Consider the following 20,071-nt stretch of genomic DNA (forward strand, 5'->3'; position numbering starts at 1 on the left):
TTCAAAATATGACAGGCCATGTCCTGGCCTTCCTTGGCCCCTAAGCCTCTCAGTGGCGTTCCCCCATCTCTCTGCCTTCCTGGTTTCCTCCAGTCCGTGAACACCCCTCAAGCCCCACAACACTTACCTCCGCAGCCTTTATTCAGAATAGAATCTTCTGGAAAGTAGGCTTCATGGGAGCAAGGACTGCCATGGAGATGGCTAGCTGTCCACCAAAGTCCCTTCTCCCCTCCTTCCAGGGCCCCATGGCTACCCAGGTTGTGTTTCCCAGGTGCAGAGGCCGGGAAGGTAGGGTGGGTAACTAGTTCTTGCAGGTGGGGCGATGCGGGAACCTCGGGCCAGGGTCTGAACTCAGCGGGCTGCCTCCGCCCTGCCCTTTCTCCTCCCCAGGTGAACCCAGCCCTGACCACATGATGAGGAGGACAATGAGGAGGACGATGTGCAGGGGAGGACAGAGTCACAGCACAGATGATCACCTGGGGCCAAAAGCTCCCTGCCGCCCTGCAACGCTCATTTCATATTTTAATGTGAAAAAGAAATAATCTTTGCTCTTTGAGACACAGGAGTATTTTGGAAGGAGGAGGAGGGACCCTGTTTTCACTCCTTCCATTTTGTGTCCTGGGTGCCTCCCTTGCCTCACCCCAGTCCTGGACCTCAGCTTAATCCAAGGGTCACTTCAGTTTTACAATTCTTTGTCTCCCCTCTGCTATGCCGATTGCAGGTCCTTTGATCCGAGTCTTAGGAACCAATTCTGGCTCCTTTAGAAATGAGGAGTTCACGGGTAGGCCCGTGCTAACTGATGGAAAGTTGGAGAATCAGCCTTAGGGAAGGACAGAGGACACAGACGCTCTGGGAGTTTAGGTGGCCAAAACATACCAGTCTCCTCCCTTTCTCCCTTTTTATTTTATTTCAAGACAGGGTCTCTCTAAATTTCCTAGGCAAGCTCAAACTCATCATACTCCCACCGAATGCCCAGAGTAGCTGGATGACAGCATGTACCATTGCGCCTGGCTTCTTCTCTCCCCTCCTCGATCAGAGTCCAAGTCATTGGAACAAGAGTCTGACGGACCAAATTTAGGTGACGAGTCTTCCCTTTGGCTAAGAAGGGCAGCTCCTGGATGGACAACTCTGCTGACATTGCATGTGCACCAGTGAAGAGCTCCAGATCCTTCCACCTGCACCCCAGCTGCTACTACTGTGCAGTCGAGGCCAGGTGCCCTGTTCTCAGGCTGGGATCTGGTAGGAGGAATACCCGAAGCTGAATGTCAGTTACATGATCCCAGCTCCGTGTGCGGCATACGGTGGAGCATGGCAGTCAGGATCCTGGACTTTGTGATCCTGCAGACCTCTCCACCACTTATCAGCTCTGTGTCCTTGGGCAAGTTACTAGATCCCTCTGACTCTCAGAATAATGGGGAAAATAACAGTTCTGACCTTAACGGGTTATCGAGAGAATTAGATGAGATATGGTAAATAAACGAAACAAAACGTATGTCCAACACATAATAGGTGCTCAACAAATTAAGTCTAAAAGTTTTCAGTAAGTATTCATTTTGGGAGTGAAGTAGTATTTTGAGTTCCCCTAAAATGATATCTGAAACCGGAACTGGTAGAAATACCCCTCCCAGTTCTCTAATCCATGTGACGATCTACATTTATGAGGTTTGTCACCCCTTTGTGAGTTCACTTCCCTCCCTGCCTACTAGAACCCCAGCTCAGGGCCGGCCTAATCACTCCCTTCTCTTCTTCCTCAACTCCCACGCTCTCTTCTCCTCTTTATCGAGGTGATGCCGCCTCCAACAAATCTTCCTTGACTCCTAAAGCCCGCCGCCACCCATTCCCTTCTCTTAACTGCTCTGTGTCCTCCTAGCAGTTGACATCACACCGCTGTCTTGTTTTCTGACTTCTGCATTAGTTTTAAGCCTTGTGACAGCAGAGACCCCGACTGTCTTGTCCATAACTATATCCCCAGCACCCGAGCATGCCTGGCACATATGTGTGCTCAATATCTTGTTTATTACATCTTTGGATAAATGAATAAAAATAAGCCACGGGTAACCAGAAAGTCTCTAGGGCTTAGGACTTGACTAATGTCTGAACTTTTCTAAACACTCATATAGGTTAAGTGTGTGCCTTCTCACATACAATTATCGTCAAAAAAACCAATTCTTGCCAAAACAGGAGAAGGAATTCTGGTATGGTAGGTCTTAAATGTCAAAATTCGCATTTGTCTTCTAAAAGAAGCAGAATCAGCATTTATTGTGAATCTACTGGGTGTCAAGACTTACACTGGAGACTGTTACATACATTATACTTAGAACAGCCAACTTTCGATGGATATGAGTGTACCATTTTACAGATAAGTAAGACTGAGGTTTAGAATTGCAAAGAAACTTGCTCAGACCACACAGCCTGTCTGGTACTCAAACCAGTGTGACTCAAGGGGTATGTCTTTCTCTTTATACTACCCAATGGAACAACATACTGTGGCATTTCATCCTTGGATTCGCTCCTCTTCCTCCTCCTCCCCCTCCTCCTCCTCCTCCTCCACCACTCCTCCTCCTCCCCCTCCTCCTCTTCCTCCTCCTCCCCTCCTCCTCCTCTCCTCCTCCTCCTCCTCCTCCTCCTCCTCCTCCTCCTCCTCCTCCGTGCTGTNCTCTCTTCCCTGTTCCTACGACCCCTCCTCCTCCTCCTCCTCCTCCTCCGTGCTGTGGATTGAGCCCAGGACCTCACACATGTTAAGCAAGCTCTCCATCACTGAACTATGTCTCCAGCCCTTTTTGCACACTTTTCAAGCGCGGATACAGATGAGACTAAGTGCTCAGGTCTTCCTGCGACTTACCTCACTTGATCCTGTGAAGCATAAACTGCTGTCATTCTTATGTTACGGCTGGGGAGACTGAGGCACAGGCTGTTCAGACGTTTGCCTTGGGTTATTCATTGAGCAGCGGAGCCAGTACTCAAGTCCAGTTCTGTCTAACTCCAGGCCTGTGTCCATTCTGCAACATCACTCTGTCTCCCTTAAGACAACTCTCTGCCTCCGATGGAAAGAGAAGAAAAATGGCTAAATCAGGAGAATAAAGTATTATTAAGAAAATTCATGGTGACTTGGTTCTGTAAGCGGGAAGCAAAGGGCAGGAGGCAGACAGCCAGTCTAGCATCAGCTCCCACGGGCCGGGGTTCACATAACTCACAGTAACTTAATTTGCCAAGATCCTTCTTCCAGGAATGGGGGGAGGGTGTTAGATGTATTTATGTGTGGGGCTGGAACTAGAGACCCCCAGCCTGGCTGTCAGCCCCACCAGGGCGGGGCTCAGCCTGCCTGCGGGAGACCAGCGCCCTCTGCTGGCCCAAGGGTCACCTTCCAACATTCAAAGCTGCGGAGGGTGTGTGTGTGTGTGTGTGTGTGTGTGTGTGTGTGTGTGTGTGTGGTGGGGCAGGACTTGGAGGAGCATATTCAACGACCTTTGCAAAATTTCGAGCACACACAGTAAATAAAAATAATAGCTACCATTTGCCAATAAAACATTGGGGTGGAGGGCGGGCACTATTTTAAGGACTTTACGTTAATTTATTTACTCCCAGGGACTTTACACACTGCATCTAATTGAACCTTCACCCCAAACCTCTGAATTAGCAATTATTATTATTACTCCCATTTTTCACAAGAGGAAACCAAAGCACAGAGAGATTAAGTAATTTGCTATACAGCCATTAAGTAGCAGATCGGGGGCTAGAACTAGTGGACTCTGACCTTGGGTGTCAGCTCTGGAAACCCGAACATTGGCATTCTTTAGGTCTGCAGCGCCCCCTGGCCAGCTGGCTACATGGAGCAGGCGGCATGGTAACGTGCTGGGACTTGGTGATTGTGCTGCTTCTGCGAGCACCTTGGGGACTCCTCTGGGTGGCTGCATCTGTCTGAATAAGAGAGAAGCCCCCAGCCAGCTCTAGACTTGTCCCCAGGATCTGCTTCTCCAGTAGTAAGATCTGTTACAAGGGAAGCAGACAACCCTGATTAATAATGAAAAATATTTAGTAACCAGTGAAGCCTAACCCCTGACAGATCAGAGCAGACAGCCCCGGGAGCAGGGTCCCAGGCAACCCTCCCCCACCCCCAGTATGACCAAGGTCTTGACCTGTTAGCTACTAGAAAGTGGGGAGGTGAAGGGTTGGAGTGGGAGAGGAAATCGGGACTGCTGGGGAAGGGGGGACAGCACTAGGGCTGCCAGTCACCAACAGGTACGGGAGAAGGTCAGTCCTTCAGCAAGGGTATGGCTGCGCTGGCTAAATATGGTCATCCTTGCTGTGGATCCTGGGGCCAAGAGCTTGACCTCTCTGAATCTCATTACCTTTATCTGAAAAAAATGGGGTTAATCATAGGAGCTGCCGAGGGGGCTGCATGGAGAACACAAGTGGAAGTCCTGCTTCTACCCCAGAGAAGGCATTCGGCCAGTGTTAAAAAGGCCAAATAGGTGTGTGTGTGTGTGTGTGTGTGTGTGTGTGTGTCTGTCAGGTGGCAAGAGTGAGATGGCTGCCAGGACCATCCCTGTCTTTCCTCTGGGGACCAGAGCCTGGTGGGGACTTGGCTCTTCTCCTGGGCTCTGCCTCCTTGCTCTGGTGGACACCTCCACAAGTTTTATTGGACTGGCCTGGATGTCCAGGGCAGCTGCCCATTTGTTGAAAATCTGGGGCAGCCATTCTTGAAGAAATGAAGGCCCACCCTTGCCAACAGCCTGACCCAGGGGGTCTGGCTGCGGGTGGCGGCCAAGCGGCTCTCGTGTATTGTAGGAAGACATCCCAATATGATAGACGGTCTGTTCTTTCCACAAGTGTTTGTTGAATGCTCAATGTATGCTACCCAGCCGCTCCTTGTGGGTGAGCAACCAAACATGGTCCCTGACCTCGGGGCATTCATGTCCTCCCAGGGAAGATGGCACAGAAACAAGCACACAAGAAACAAGTGTAATTATAGACTGGACAAGTAAATATTAGAGGAAATGATCAGTTCACCTCCCCATATTCCAGCAAACAGGCTGGAAGTTCCGCTCTCAGGAGGCGGAGATGATCTTGAGACCTAAGAGATGAAGGCTTTGGGGGTAGAGGGTGAAGGGTAGAGAGTTCCAAGTAGAAGGGATAGCAAGTGGAGGTTGAGAAAGATCACGACATGCACTGGGTGGTTGGAACATAAAGGCAGAGAGAGGAGAATGGAAGGCCGTGGTGAGGAGTTTTAGCTTTAGGCCATGTGAAAGAGTCCCCGAGGAGTGTCAGGGATTGTTAGCATGAGCTGATTTGAGTTTAGACAGAGATCTGCCTGGTTCCTGTGATTAGATCACGCCTGCAAATCCTAGTAGGATACAAAGATGGAAGCAGGAAGCCGGCGTGGGAGGTGAACATCAAAAAGCCTGCGCACTCCTGGGAAAAGACATATTCCCCAGGGCCCAAGTAACAAGTAGCCACCAGAACCGGCCTAAACCTGTCTAATAGGTTCATGGCAACTGGACTCATTGAACCTGCCTTTGGAGCCAACCATCAGTGACAGTCTGTGCTTTGAACATCAGCCCAACTGCAGCAGATCCCGCCGTGAGCAGGCTTCCCAGGCCTCGCCAACCCACCCTCTGCTTGGGAACCAGCCTGATCCCAAATCGATTCCTTCCCCCAGTCTGTGCAAGACAAGTGCTTGCTTTGCTCAGCCAGTTAGGCCTGACCATGACCACGTCCTGGAGAGCGTGGCCCTCTCCTCCGGTGGAGGTTGCTGCAGCCCATGGACGGGATGGTTTCTAAACAACCAGCGTTTGTTTCCCTCAGTTCTGGAGCCCGGGAAGTCCTAGATCAAGATGGCCATCTTCTAATGGCTCCTCACATGCAGGAGGGCAAAAGAACCATCTGAGATTTCTTTTATAAGGGAACCCAAAAAAAAAAAAAGATAAAAAAAATAAGGGCGCCAATCCCATTCACGAGGATTCTGCTCTCATGATCTAATTGCTTCCCAAAGGCCTTGCCTCCAAATCTGTCACATTGGGGGTTAGGTTTCCATATTGGAATACTGGAGTGACACGGCCTTCAATCTGTAGCAGAGGTCATTATTACCTTCCAGGCCATGGGTGCGGCTTGCTGTCTTGTCACTGCTGCGGATGCCCTGCTGGGGTTTGGGCCATTGACTCTCCCTCTCTGGTCCAGGCCCCTGTGGCTGAGCAGCCCTCTTTTGAAGGACTCTGTCTTCCTCTGGAGATTTTACACTTTGTTTAGGTGTTTAGTCTCAAGCTCTTCAGTGGGATGCTCTAACCTTTCCAATGGACGTGTCAGTCAGGGTCCAGTCAGGAGAGAGAAACCACACCACTGATATGAACAGATAAATCAATATAAAGAATTGCTTCCTGGATTGAAAGGTGTCAACCTAAAAGAGGGTCAAAAGTGAAAGAATGATAGCAAGCTGGTTTCAGAGACACCCAGGTAGGAGAGAGTTTGATTGGACTAGGAAGGAAGAGTGGGATTGAGGGTGTTAGGTGCAGGACAGGCTGGTCTGCAGGGCATGCCAAACAAAGTTAGCTGCAGGATGACCTGGTTTCTCAAACCCTCTGTCTGGTTCTTTATCACCTGTTTGCTTCAAGCCCAAACGCCCAAGCCCCCGCTCAAGGCTGAACATTTAACCCCCCTTGTGCCAACAAGGCAGCTTGCAGATCCAGAGACCCCATTAGATTTGGACTATAAAACTCCCTGTGCCTGTTACTTCCCTTTATCATAAAGTTCATTCAGACTCAGGTGGGTAAAAAAATTTCTAATCAAGCTTTTAACCAGCTTCTTCTCAGGAATTACCAACTCCTGGCTACTGATGATACCTCCAGTCGAGACCTATGCTGAATGGACTGACATCATCATGGATCTGTGGTGGCAAGGAACCTTCGTTGATCTGGTTCCTGACGGTATACCAGTCCTCTCTGCCCTCCTGTCGGGGGCTCCCTACTTCCTTCCTATTCTCCCATGCCGCCCCATCTCAGCAGGAAGCAGCTAGAATGATTCGACACCCACTCTCATTTAATAACAAAGAGGGGGGAATGTTGGGAGTCCCCCCGGCTCCAAAGGCTAATTTCCCCATCCCCTGAGAAGAGCTGTCCAATGGTGAGCCCTGCTGGCTCACATGATCCTTACCCACCAATCAGACTAGCCCTGCTGGCTCACATGATCCTTACCCACCAATCAGAAAGCACCCCATGCCACTGTCAAACTGTTCAACCATTAAACTGTCATAACTGTCAAACCACCCCCGGCTCTATAAATATGCAGAGCTCTTCCTCAATAAACGGGTATTTTCTCCGAAGATGAGCCTTGTTCTTTCTTTCAAAAAGAGCTCTCGTGATGGAGTGACTGCCAGCAGCATCCACCACCCCCAGGACTGAAAGAAACACAGGAAAGACATTGGAATATTTAGAAACAGGTCGGCGGGTGTCAAAAAAGCTGCAAAATAGATTCAGCAGGTGTTACAGGAAGACACATCCACTGTCATGGTGGGTAGGAGATGTTGGGAGTGGTGCCCAAGGAACCCATAAAATGCAAGCAGGAAAGGGTAAGTCCAGACTCATCTTCTTCCTGACTTATAGCCTCCCATAAGCCTCTGCATAAGAGGGAGATGCTGGCCAAGCGGAAGTGCAGTTGTCAGAGTCCCTGCTCCAGTGACACATGGCAGGGTAGGTCCAGTGGGAGCTTTCCAGTTTCCCAAAGTCCACGTGCAGGAAACTTAATCCCCAAGTTCATATGTTGATGTGATGGCTTCCGCCATGTCAGGATGCCCCAAGAAAGCTCTCACCAGATGCTGGCAATTTGATATTGGACTTCTTGGCTTCTACAGCTATGAGAAATAAATCTATTTTCTTTATAAATTACCCAACCTGTGGTATTTTATTACAGCTGCAGAATTTTCCCAGAATGCTGTGCAAAAAAAGAAAAAAAAATGAACCAGCTTTAGGAGCCATGGAGGGCAGATGTAAAGTTTTCAGTGTTTCCATAGGAGAGAAGAAAACTAACGAAGGAGAGTCCTGGAAGCCAGGTGATAGTTTAAGACAATATCTTGGAACTTAGGAACACTCCTATTGGGAGGAGCTGGTGAATATTCATAGGAGGAATGTAAAGAAATTGACACATGAGCACATCATATGAAATTTTAGGACACTCAGGAAAGAAGAAGAAACCCTGACTGTTTTCAGAGTAAGAAAATAAATGAACTTCTATACTTCCCCTCCAGACCCTTTCTTATTATAGGTTGGCATCCTCATATCAGAGAGGACATTTGCTCTTTGGTTTTCTGGCACTGGCTTATTTCATTCACTTAGCATGATACTCTCCAGGTCCATCCATTTACCAGCAAATGCCATAATTTCATTCTTCTTTATGGCTGAGTAATATTCCAGAAGGGTAGGGGGATGGGAATAGGAAAGAATAGAACGAGTCAGACATAACTCTCCTATTCTCACATATGAATACACGACCAGTGTAACTCCGCATCATGTTCAACCACAAGAATGGGATCAAAATTGTAATGGGTTGCACCCCATGTATGTCTAGTATGTCAAAACACACCCTACTATTATGTATATCTAAAAAGAACAACAACAAAAGAAAATAAATGACCCAAGGTGGAATAAGAAGAAGATTGATATCAGACTTTTCATTTGCAATTTGGTAAGTAAAAAAACAACAAAATACTATCTTTATTTTTTTTCTGGTAGAATATGTGTGTTTTTTGGATTCTTTACTCAGCCAAACTATTAAGCAAATGTGAAAATATCATAAAGACATTTAAAGATATGAACAGATGCAAAAAGTTTATAACTCACAGTTTGTGTAGCATAGCATTTTTCTACAGGGTAATAGTAACATTTTGGGTAGAACAGTTCTTTACCAGGCGAGACTGCTCGACACTCTGCCAGTTGCTCAGTGTCCTCGATCATCATCCATTACATAGATGTTAGTAGGGTTTCTCCTCACTGTGACAAAACAAAACATCCGCAGTGGGAGAGGTACTGCATCGCCTCTTGGTGAGAACTTGCAGGTATAGAAAATATACTCCAGCAAAGAGGAAATGGATCTGGGGAAAAAGTATGAGACATAAAAGGCACAGGTGAGCAAGGAAAGTCTAAACAAATATCTATGCTTATAATAATGAACAAAAATCTGATAATAATGTGGGACAGAGTGTTATAAAGTCCAGAAAGAAGAAAGGAAGGTGAAGAGCATGTTAAAGCACGTTAAGAGTCTCTTTTTACATTCTGAGAAGATACAGATATTAATTGAGACAATGAATAATATGATCATGTGTGCCACAAATATAAAGGGAATAGGAGCAGAACATATACGTTCCAAGTCGTTAGAATGAAAATTAATTAGGAAACCAAAAATCAGCCAATAGCTAATCAAAAAGCAAGAATTAAAAAGAAAAATTAAAATGGCATGTAAAATAGAAAACACAATGAAAATTGGTAAAAAATGTACAAACTTATCAATGATCACAATAAATATGAATATATTAAATTTACTGTTAAAAGACAGAGACCCTTGAACTAAGTGAAAAAAAAAGTTCCAAACTGTATGCTGTTGCATGAGACTGCAAAAATAGAATTACACAGAAAGATTAGATACAAAAAGTTCTAGAAGGCAAATGTCAGCATAAACAAAGCAAGTAGCCGGCCATCTGAGCATTAGGTCAAGCGGATTTCTTTTCTTTTCTTTTTTTTTTTGGTACCAGGGATTGAACTCAGGGCACTCAACCCCCGAGCCACTCCCCAGCCCTATTCTGTATTTTCTTTAGAGACAGGGTCTCACTGAGTTGCTTAGTGCCTCGCTGTTGCTGAGGCTGGCTTTGAACTCATAATCCTCCTGCCTCAGCCTCAGGAGCCACTGGGATTACAGGCATGTGCCACCATGCCCAGAGTCAAGTGGATTTTAAGGCAAAAATAATCAGTATTATTTGAAGAGAGAAAAAATAATATTTTTCATGATACAATAATGTACCAATAAGTTTAGACTTGGAGGCTTGTATGTGCCTAATATGTAAATACTAAAACTAATAGAATTATAAGGAAGAAACAATAAATCTGCAGCTTTGGGGATTATGTTAATGCATCTTTAGATTAAAGAACAAGTAGTCAAAAAATCAAGTGAGGAGCATAAAGGATTTGAGTACCGTGATTAATAAGCTTTATGGAGTGGCTTTATATTGAGGTAAACATTTTCCCTTTTCAAGCACAAATGATAACCTTATAAAAATCACCTTCCCTTGAACAACAGCTTTTTCTTTTACCTCCACTTCCCCTTCTCTCCATTGTACCCCCATTTCTCCTGCTTCCAGGAACCTTGGTAGCAAAGTGATCATGTCCTTCTTTCTTTAGAATCATATACACATACACATAGATGATTCTTGCAAAAATTGAGCCAGGGTTTATTAATTTCTCTACATCTTACAGTGCTCTCTAGGCAGTAGATAGATAGGTTTTAAATTACTGTTGTTTGATAGCTGTTGTTTGAAGGGCCATGATACAAATGTTCCATAACTTTTTCACCATCTCTCTCCCTATGGGACAATCACCCCGTATCCAGGATACCCCTCCACTGTAGTCACCGTCACTGGTGACGAGAATCACTGGTGACGAGATGGCTGCATCAGTGCACCCGGTGTTTTCATTTCTGTGGGACAGTTTCTCATGGGAGGACTGAGGGTAAAAGAATTCATGGGGAGATTCATTCTGATGTATGCTACCACGTCGCTTTCTAACAGGGTCCTAGCCCTGGCGAGTAGGTGGGAGTTGGTGTCATCAGGCTCTGGGTTCGCTAGTTGGATGTGAATAAAGTGAGATGTCATTGTTTAGTTTGCATTTTCCCAGCTGCGAGGGAGACTGTACATCTCTTTACCTTTACCCACCGTTTGGATTGGTTCCTCCTTCTCATGATTTCTCTTCCAACACTTATTTGCAAGAGCTCTCTGTGTATACAGGAATCAGACCTGTAGCTGACATCTGATTTGCCCGTAGATAGGAAGAGCTCACCGAGGGCTAAGTTGATAGACTGTCATGTTTTCTTCTAAAATTATATGGCTTTATTTTTTAGATTTGGGTTTTTAATTCACCTAGAATTTACTTTTTGCTTAGATGATATGAAATACGGCCAACTTTATTTCTTCTGTGGTTGCAGTGTTCAACACACTTGCCACAGGCCACATGTGGCTATTGAGCGTTTGAACTACCACTGGCCTGAATGGAAATGGACTGTAAGGATAAAGCATGCCAAGACCTAGTTGCAAACTAGAGAGGGTAAAATGTCACATTTATAACATTTATGCTTATATGCTGAAATGACAATATTTTGGAGACGTTAAACGTTATTAAAGTCAATTTTACGTATTTCATTTGACTCTTTTTAATGTTGACGTCACACAGAGCTCACATGGTATTTCCTTTGGGCTGCTCTATTCCAGGTAATAAGTTGGGCCAGAACTTTTCTTCATGGTCTTTGTTCTCTTTGACTCGTCTTTTATCTGCCTCCTGAGGGGTGAGTCTATTTTATTTCTTAGGGTAGGCATCTGTCTTATCCAGGCTTCTCATCATCTTTAGAACAGCCCTTTTATACGGGGGAAAATTACAGTCCTGACTCCCGTCTCTCCTGTCCCCCAGAGAAGGCATTAGACCTCAAAGTCCTCGCCCCCCACAGTTCAGATGCACATGTTTGACCTTCTGGGGATGAAGTGGAAGTGAGCTCCAGGGGAGCTCGACTTTCCCTTGGCGTCTGGTGGGTGGGCGGGAGCTTAATGGTGCCCACTTGGAAGAGAGTGTTGCCACATCAGGCTCCTGCCAATGGCGGGTGGAGACAGGAGTGGCAGTTTCTTCACTAGATCAGCGCCCGGGACAGTTTGGGGCATTGCTAACCCTAGAGTCTAGCTGTTCAGCTTTTCCAACAATTCTAAGGGGGTCTGACTGTGTTTTTAATAAACTTGCTCTCAGCTCAACCAGCTTCTATCTCTCGCATATAGAACACTAAGTGATTTATCAGGGGATTTTTTTTTCTCAAAGAAGTGCATTTTAGATTTTTTTCCTGCTATTTCCCCTATTTCTAAAATATTGTCTTCTATTTAAATAAGTTCCCTGTTCCTACTCCCCCACCCCCAGATTATTTTCTTGTTCTTTTCTTATTTCTCAAGAAGACTATTGTCTTAGCCTGGGATCCCCAGGAAGCAGTCCATGACAATCACGTGGGTGCTAACACCTCTTTGGAGAGCGCAACCTCAGAGACCAGGTTGAGGGGAAAGGAGAGGTCAGAGAAGAGCAAAGCAAAGAGGCATTATTATTTTGAGACAGGGTCTCGATAAGTTACTTGGGACCTAGCTAATTGCTGAGGTTGGACTTGAACTCGTGACTCTCCTGCCTCAGCCTCCTGAGTCGCTGGAATGACAGGTCTGACATACAGCACTAACTCTTCAGCATGTCCAGTCTGTATTACGCTTCTCCCAACAGCACTGAGAAAACCAGAGCCTCTTAGACCAATGTCACCAGAGCAGTGGTTGGTCTCTGCTTTCTGACAGTGGAAACATGAGGTTGTTCCATGTTCCAACGTGGAGTAACAGGCTCATCTTCTCTCTCTCCGACTTGGGTCAACTCTGAAGTGGACAGTTCACAGCTCCTCATGAAGGTGGCTTTGTTTTAATTAAGTCTGAGTCATCGTCGGCTTCCACACTCTGCCTGGTGCTTCTTCGGTGTCACAGATGTGGGTCCTGGGAGCCCTCCCTGAGCGACTCCCTGCATGCCCAGCTCTGTTTCAGGGTCTCTCTTGGAGAGAAACCCATAGGGAACGCATGTGTCAATGTGGAGGAGCAGAACACTGTTAACTCATTCCCAGTGGTTTTTAAAAATGTGTATGTATGCATGTAAAAAACAAAAAGAACAGAAAGGTAAAGAAAGGGAGGAGAATCTTAAGTGGTGAATGCGGACGGTCCGTGCATGAGTGTTATCGCAGCATTCTTCGGCCTTTTCTGGGGATTTGATATTTTACAAAATAGGAAAGTAAAAATAAAATCCCTTCCCTCTATTTTTAATAGGTTTTCTGTAGGAACAAGATTAGACTTTTATGCTCCATCTGCTGCTTTTACCTGAGACCTCTTCATGCTTTTTAATTTTTGTTTTTCTAATAGAGTAATTTAGATTTGTTTAAATTTGCATTTAGTCACAGCTCATAGATTTTATGTTTGGTGCTTTTATTGTTATTCACGAGAAATAATTTATGATTTCTACTTTGATTTTTTCCTTTAACTCCAGGGATAATTAGAAGAGTGAGTTGGGACATTCGTGTCCCGGGGGTTCTATGGGGGGGGGACTTTTTGTGGTCTGGCTGTTCTTTGGGTGGCTGCCTTTAGTTCTGTTGCGCAAGTCTGTGAAGAGGCCTAGCACAGTCCTGCCTTTTGGAGAACACGGGCATCTCTTCTGGAGTTCTGGGGAGATGTTTGCTGGAACCCACCCTCGCTGCCCTCGTCCTTCAGTTTAAACCAGCTCCCGAGCTTTGGTGAGCCAAGCAGCTTCTGGGGTGAGGAACAGATAGCCTCTGCCTTTGAGTCTGAAAAACCAGCCTCTACCTCAGAGCAAAGCCCTAGGCCCAAAGTCCATCCCAAAGGAGTGTTAATGAAGTCCTTCCTGCCCAGATTGCTTCTTTGGCCCACCTGTGTCCCAACCCTTCCAGCCTTCCCACCTACATTCCATCACTGAAAGAACTATACAAAGGGGAGACAACCGCACTTCCACGGATTCCACCTCTTGGGTCCCCTTCGTCCTCCCGGAGAAGTCTTTTCTGCTGTCCTTTAATGAACTTCTAATTTTCCACTCTGACCTTGCCTCGGCATGCTTCTCTGTGCTATTCTTCAACATTGGGGAAGCAAGGACTCTCACCGGTCAGCAGCGGTAACAGAAGAAGCATAAGTGGGTTGTCTTAAGGTGGGGGAATAGTGGTATTTTTTTTCATTCAATGGCAGATTCTGTGATTGAAATGTGTATTTATTCTGTACATTAAAAAGGAAAAATAAAAAGCCGATGTATAAGCAGCCAACGGGTGTATGAAAAAGACGCTCCAAATCACCAGCCGTCAGGGAAATGCAAATTAAACCTCAAAGAGGCGTTACCCCACCCCAGAAAGGAGGGGCCCCTGGGACACCACAGAGGCCACAAGTGCCCTGAGGGTGTGGAGGAAGGGGAACGCCCTGGGGACGTCCATTAGTACAGCCATTGTGGAGAACAGCGGGGTTTCCTCAATGAATCAACAGAACCTGAGATCAGCGAGGCCAGCCTGGGACGCAGCCAGGAAGGAAGGAAGGCGAGGTGCGGGTCGGAGGAGCGACTCACTCCCCCGTGTATCGTGGACTTCCACAAGGACCACCGAGGAAGCCACCTAAGGGTCCACCCGCTGCGGAATGGACAAAGAAAATGCGACGCGTGTGCACAAGGGACCGGCATTCAGCCCGGTGACCCCACGACAGCATGGGTGGGACGGGAGGTCATATGGTCTGCGAAATAGGCCATGCACAGCAAGGACTTGACCTCAGAGGGGCCGAGCAGGAAGGTGCTCCCCGAGGCTGGGGACACAGGGATGGGAGGGGTAGGAGAGGCCCTTCAGGGGGTGCGAGGTCTATAGTCAGGGAGAAGGAAGAAGTTCTGGGGTGACCGCCTGGTGAGAGGGCGAGAGGTGGTGACAGGGTACATTTCAAAAAGCTAGAAGCAAAGAGAGAGAGCAAAAGGAAATGACCACTCCTGGATCCGGAAAGTCCAGAGGAAGGTCCGAATCTGCAAGGAGAGATGCACCAAGTAGCCTGGGTCACGCCAGCAAAAATAAAAATATAAAATAAAAAAGGAAGAGAGAAATGATAAAGTGAAACAGTGAATGTAAATTAAATGGAAGGAATAAAATAAATTATGTATCCCTTTTATACGAACCTCAAATGGGCCAAATTCTCCTATTAAACCCAGATCCACTAAAGAGAACAGAGCTCAGCCGTGTGCTGGTGTTAGGAATACTGCCAGAATCCTGTGCAACAGACACCCAACTCACTGTGGTTCAAACATGTAGAACATTTAACCTTCCTCCCGGGTCGGGAGTCTGGGGTAGGGGGTGCGGAAGGGGGGCAGCTGCCCAGCAGTGCTCTATCTCAGCTTCCCTCACTCCGGCACCTCACTTGGACTTGGTGGCTTGCCTGGTGCTCTGACCCCAATCCTCTTTCCTAAGAGATCCACCCCTCCCTAGTCACCATGCCGTTCTCACGATGAGACATGATGAAGGCACATGGCTACTGACCACCAAAACTAGATACACACCAGGTGCAGGCTTCTTCCTTGGTCACCAATGACAAAGGACCCAACCCCATGCAGCCATATGGGTAAGCTGAGGAAGAGCCCACACATGGGTGAGATGGGGTCCGGGCCACTTGCTCTTGCAGATCACGTGTGCCATCTGGTCCTCTTGGGCTCAGTCCTTAATGTCCCACTTCCATCCTGGCATGCCCTCGGCCTGCCTGAGCTTATGCCTTAGTTGCTCTGACTCACTGTGGACAGTTCAGGCTGCAGGCCATTTGCTCTCCCATGTCCAAGGGCTGCATCCCTACCAGAGCCAAGCAGCCTTCAGGGACTGTCCACTGAAGGGTGTAGATGACACAGCTTTGCTCCAAACCCTAGGGATCTGAGTCAAGATTCTCCCAGTGAGATTCACCATAACTTACTGTCTCTCCACCATCTCTCTAACACCACGAGGCCCGTTAGGCCACAAGGCCCAGTCATTGAGGCTCCTTGCATTGCAGTGTGGACCTCTGAAAGCCCTTTCCCCTTCTGGCCCCTCTCAGAGACAGCACCTGGTATCTGGGTGGGAGCAGATCCCCAGGTTTGGAACTGTCTACGCTGTCTCTAGAACTCAAGGAAGTCCACCAGAGTGGCGATTCCTTTTTGTGGCAGGAAAGAGGCAGGTCTTACCCTTACTTTGGAAGACATCCAACAAGCCTCAAACACTGGCACCGCTTGTGATTTGGATCTGCGTCTCTCAAAGGCTCCTATAGTGAAGGTCGGTCCCCAGATGACGGTACTCTTGGGGGTTCGAGGGACCTTTAAGAAGTGAGACCTTGTGGAGTCCAGAAGATAGTTCGCTGGGGACATTCCCTTGAGGGGGATGGGAACGCTGGCCCCTCTTCTCTTTGCTTCCCAGCTGCTGTGTGGTGGGCAACCTGCTCTGCCCTGAGGCTCCACCGCACCACAGGCCCAGCCACCGGCCCAACAGACCGTGGACTGACACTTCTGGAACCAGGAGCCCAGTAAACATTTCCTCCTTTATTTATTTATTTAGTCACAGTGATGGAAAGATGACTGACACAGGACCCTAAATGTTTTCTGGCAGCCCGGCACCTTTGAAGAATTCCCTCACACCCTCTGGAGTGCCTGTGTCCAGTGCCTCCACATTTGGGCCACTTCATTCAGTCTAATTAGCAAATGTCACTGATAGAGGGGACCAGTGTGAGGTTCTGTGGACATCCAGCCCATCCAGGTCTCTTCGATTACATCATGAAGGAGGACTGAGGGATTCCCACCGCTCTGAGGCACAGCTGCACTCGTACTGCCGTCCATTCCTCCTGCATAAAACCTCTCTGATCCCCTCTCAGATGGGATGAGAAAGTCCACCCAGGTCAGATCGGTGGTGCCCACCACACACCAGGGCTGTGCTAATCTGCACACTTGGCACAGTAGCTGCTTTGAGGCTACTGTCTGAGTCGCGGTCATCCGTCCTCACGCCCAGGATGCATGGGGATTTGCAGGGGCCTGACGGGTGTGTTAGACATGATACGGTGGAGATGACCACATGGGCACCGTTTAGGTTTACAAGGTGACACTAATCTCTGACATTCCTCCCGACATGTGCAGTGTTTGGGTTTGCTCCCTTGGCTGGATCCAGGGGCTGTGCTTGGGAGCTGTTTCCCCTGCCTCCCTCCCTCCAGCAGCTCTGACCCCACTGGCTAAGCATAGGGCTGTGCCTATTGCTGATCCCTGCATTCCAGCTGACCACTGGGGCAAAGACCATACGCTTGACCCGCAGGCTCTCGGACCCACCACAATCCACACTTTGACCAGGATTTCATTTCCTGCCCTTCGTATGTCCCGGTTTAATAGGGAGGCCATGATGATGTTTCGGAACTCTGGGTATCAGTGTCAATTTCAATCTGGACCATGGGGCAATGGTTCTCAAACTACTTGAGTGTTCCTGTGTCCCCACCCCAAGGCCATCTGCCACAGTGTGACAGGGTTCTCCCAGGGACCCAGCCTTCCCTTTAGTCCAAGTGGGTGGAGTCACAAAGCCGGCTCAGGTCTGTTGTGAGGGTGATGACCATCCTCACCAGCCTGATCGGGAAATATAAATTGTGAAAACGTGTTTCCTGGTGTGGAGGGATACAGGTTCATCCATCTCTATGTCTAAGATGCACAAGAAAAAGAGCAGACCGTGAGCCACACTTACCCCTCAGGATGGTGTCACGCCCATTTTGTTTCCTCCTCTGTGATTCTCTGCATTTTGCACCTGTCTGTGGACTCTCAGGTGCTTTCCGCCATGCCAGAGATTCCATGTGCACATGTGTGTCTTCTTTCCCCTGGAGTGAGGCTCCAGAACATCATCCTGACATAATGAGGTGGTGGTCAACTCTCTACTCCCCAAAGGATGGGTGTGGACATGGGGCATGGCTTCAGAAGTCTCCCTAGGGGAGAATCCTCCAGAACTACTGAAGGCCTCCCCCTACCCAGAGGAGAGGACAGGGGCTCCTCTGCCTGGACTTCAACCCGTCCCTTTGTTATAAGTTAGACATGCACTTCCACACAACTTTGTGATTTCACTCCCCTGTATTTACTCAAGAGAAACGAAAACGTGCGGCCACACAAGGACACAAATGTCCATGGCAGCTTTATTCATGATAGCTTCAAACTGGACACAACCCTGACGATGGGCTACAGACCACACTAAAGACCAATGACTGCTGACTCACAGCAGGGCTGAGCCTCAGAACCATTACCCTGGTGAAGAAGCAAGAAAAGAAAGAGCATATAGTGATGGGTTCCATTTGTAGAACATATCGAGAAAGTGCCAACTAACCTAGAGTGACTGAGAGCAGATCACTGGTGCCTGGGAGGGGTGGGGACAGGAGCCTGGGAGTAGGGAGGGGCCGGGGAACCGTGGGGGTGATCAGAGCTTTCCAGGTGGGCTCCTCCTGAGCCAGTCCAGTTCAGAACTGTCAAGGTTGGGCAGAAAGAGTTGTCTCAGGTGTCTCTAACTTCAGGTGTGATACAAGGACTCACCCTCCCTCTATTCAACTTTTATTTTTAAAAGTCATAGCTTCCCTAGGGAATCATTTTGAGGTTTTTTTTTTCCTCTTAATTGTTCCCTTTTCCATGAAATTTTAATGCTATGACTATTTGGTATATTTCTTTCTATATTGTGGTCCTCTGGAGGGCTATAAGCCAATGTAATAAGTAATATATTTTTGGGGGATGCAAGAACAAGTTTTTCCCCTCTGGGGTGATATTGGTCCTGCTGAGGATGGTGACCAGAAGCCTCTGCTGCCAATTACAGGAACATCCTTCAGGAAATTAAATCCAGTCCACTCACTAACAGTTGTACCGTGAGGCACGTGCAGAGAGAGCTACGTTTGGGTGGTCTGAGGCCCAGCAAGACCGCGTGACTGAGTCAGAGCCACACAGTGCATGAAGAATGCCGTTCCTCTGAGGCTCAGGCCCCAGGTAGCCTGCTCTGGAGTCCCCGAGGGGCATTCTTACCGCTGCCAGAAGCAGTCGCCTTCCTGGGCTCTGAGATAGAAAGAAAGATCAGGGACAGGCAGGATGGGTTCTGGAAGAGGTTGGCTATTTGGAGCCTGACGATTTCCATTTTCTCCTCGAAGCTAGAACAGAAGAGGGCGAGGATGACCTGGGTCAAGCCCGCAGGGGGCTGCTCTGCAGAGATTGGGAGAAACCAGGCAGAGGCAGCCACAGGACCCTGACCCTACCCCGTCGTAGGGGAGGTCAAGCCGGACATGAGGAGTGGGGGGCCGGGGCCTGCGAGCCTAGTGGGCAGAGCTCCAGAGGGTTAGCTCCCTGAAGGAGCAGGTCCTTCCCCCTGGGGCCATGAGACAGGGCATTGGGAAGAGCCCCATCCTCATAGAGGACATCCAGGGGTGGACCTGATGTGACTCTAGGTGCTCAAAGCACACAGAGAGTGAGATGGTGTGTCACTCAGAGCACAGCAAACAGCATAGTGGTTCTTGTTTTCGGGTCTCAGGGTCCGCGCCTTGGGCTCGGGTGGATGTACTCACCCACTGGGCTGCAAGAAGCCGAGGAGCTCAAGCCCAGGGCTCAGCAGCCATTGAGCCAGTGGCAAACACTGTGGCCAGCAGCCAGTAAGCCAGCTTCCCCTGCCCCACCAAGCAGTCACAAGGCACTGCCTCCCAAGGGCTCCCCACCTCTCCGCTGCCTGCAGGGCTGGCTGCCGGTTATTTATTACCTACAAGCAGCCAGAGAAGGTACTCCCCTGAGCTTCCATCCAGGGCTGGGAGGAGAGCAGTCCTGCAGTGCAGATTTAAAGGAATAGTGGAAAATAAATAGTTGATTTACAATTCTGTTCTGTGAGTCATATATAGTCAGGATATGGCAGAGAGAGTCTCACTGGTGAGTAATTGATGATGCAGCTCCAAACATGGGATCAATGACCAAGGGAGCTGCTGTGGTTTGAATGTGTCCCTTGCTACCTGCCAAGAGCTGGAGACTTAATCCTCAATGCAGTAGCCTTAGGAGGTGCGGCCTCGTCAGGAATGGATTAGTGCTGATTTCCAAAGGGCTGAGGCTGGGAGTTTGGCTATTCTCTCTCTCTCTCCTGCCTTCTGCTACGGGATGACACAGCGAGAAGGCCCTGGTCAGCAGCCACTCCACCTTGGACCTCTCAGCCCCCAGCGCTGTCTGTTGTCCACTACTCAGCCTCAGGTATCCTGTCACAGCAGCACAACATGGGAAAAGACAAAGGCCAAGAAGTCCTGAGCCTG

The sequence above is a fragment of the Marmota marmota genome, unplaced genomic scaffold (genome assembly GCF_001458135.2).
Source record: "Marmota marmota marmota unplaced genomic scaffold, marMar, whole genome shotgun sequence".
Classification (NCBI taxonomy): Eukaryota; Metazoa; Chordata; class Mammalia; order Rodentia; family Sciuridae; genus Marmota; species Marmota marmota.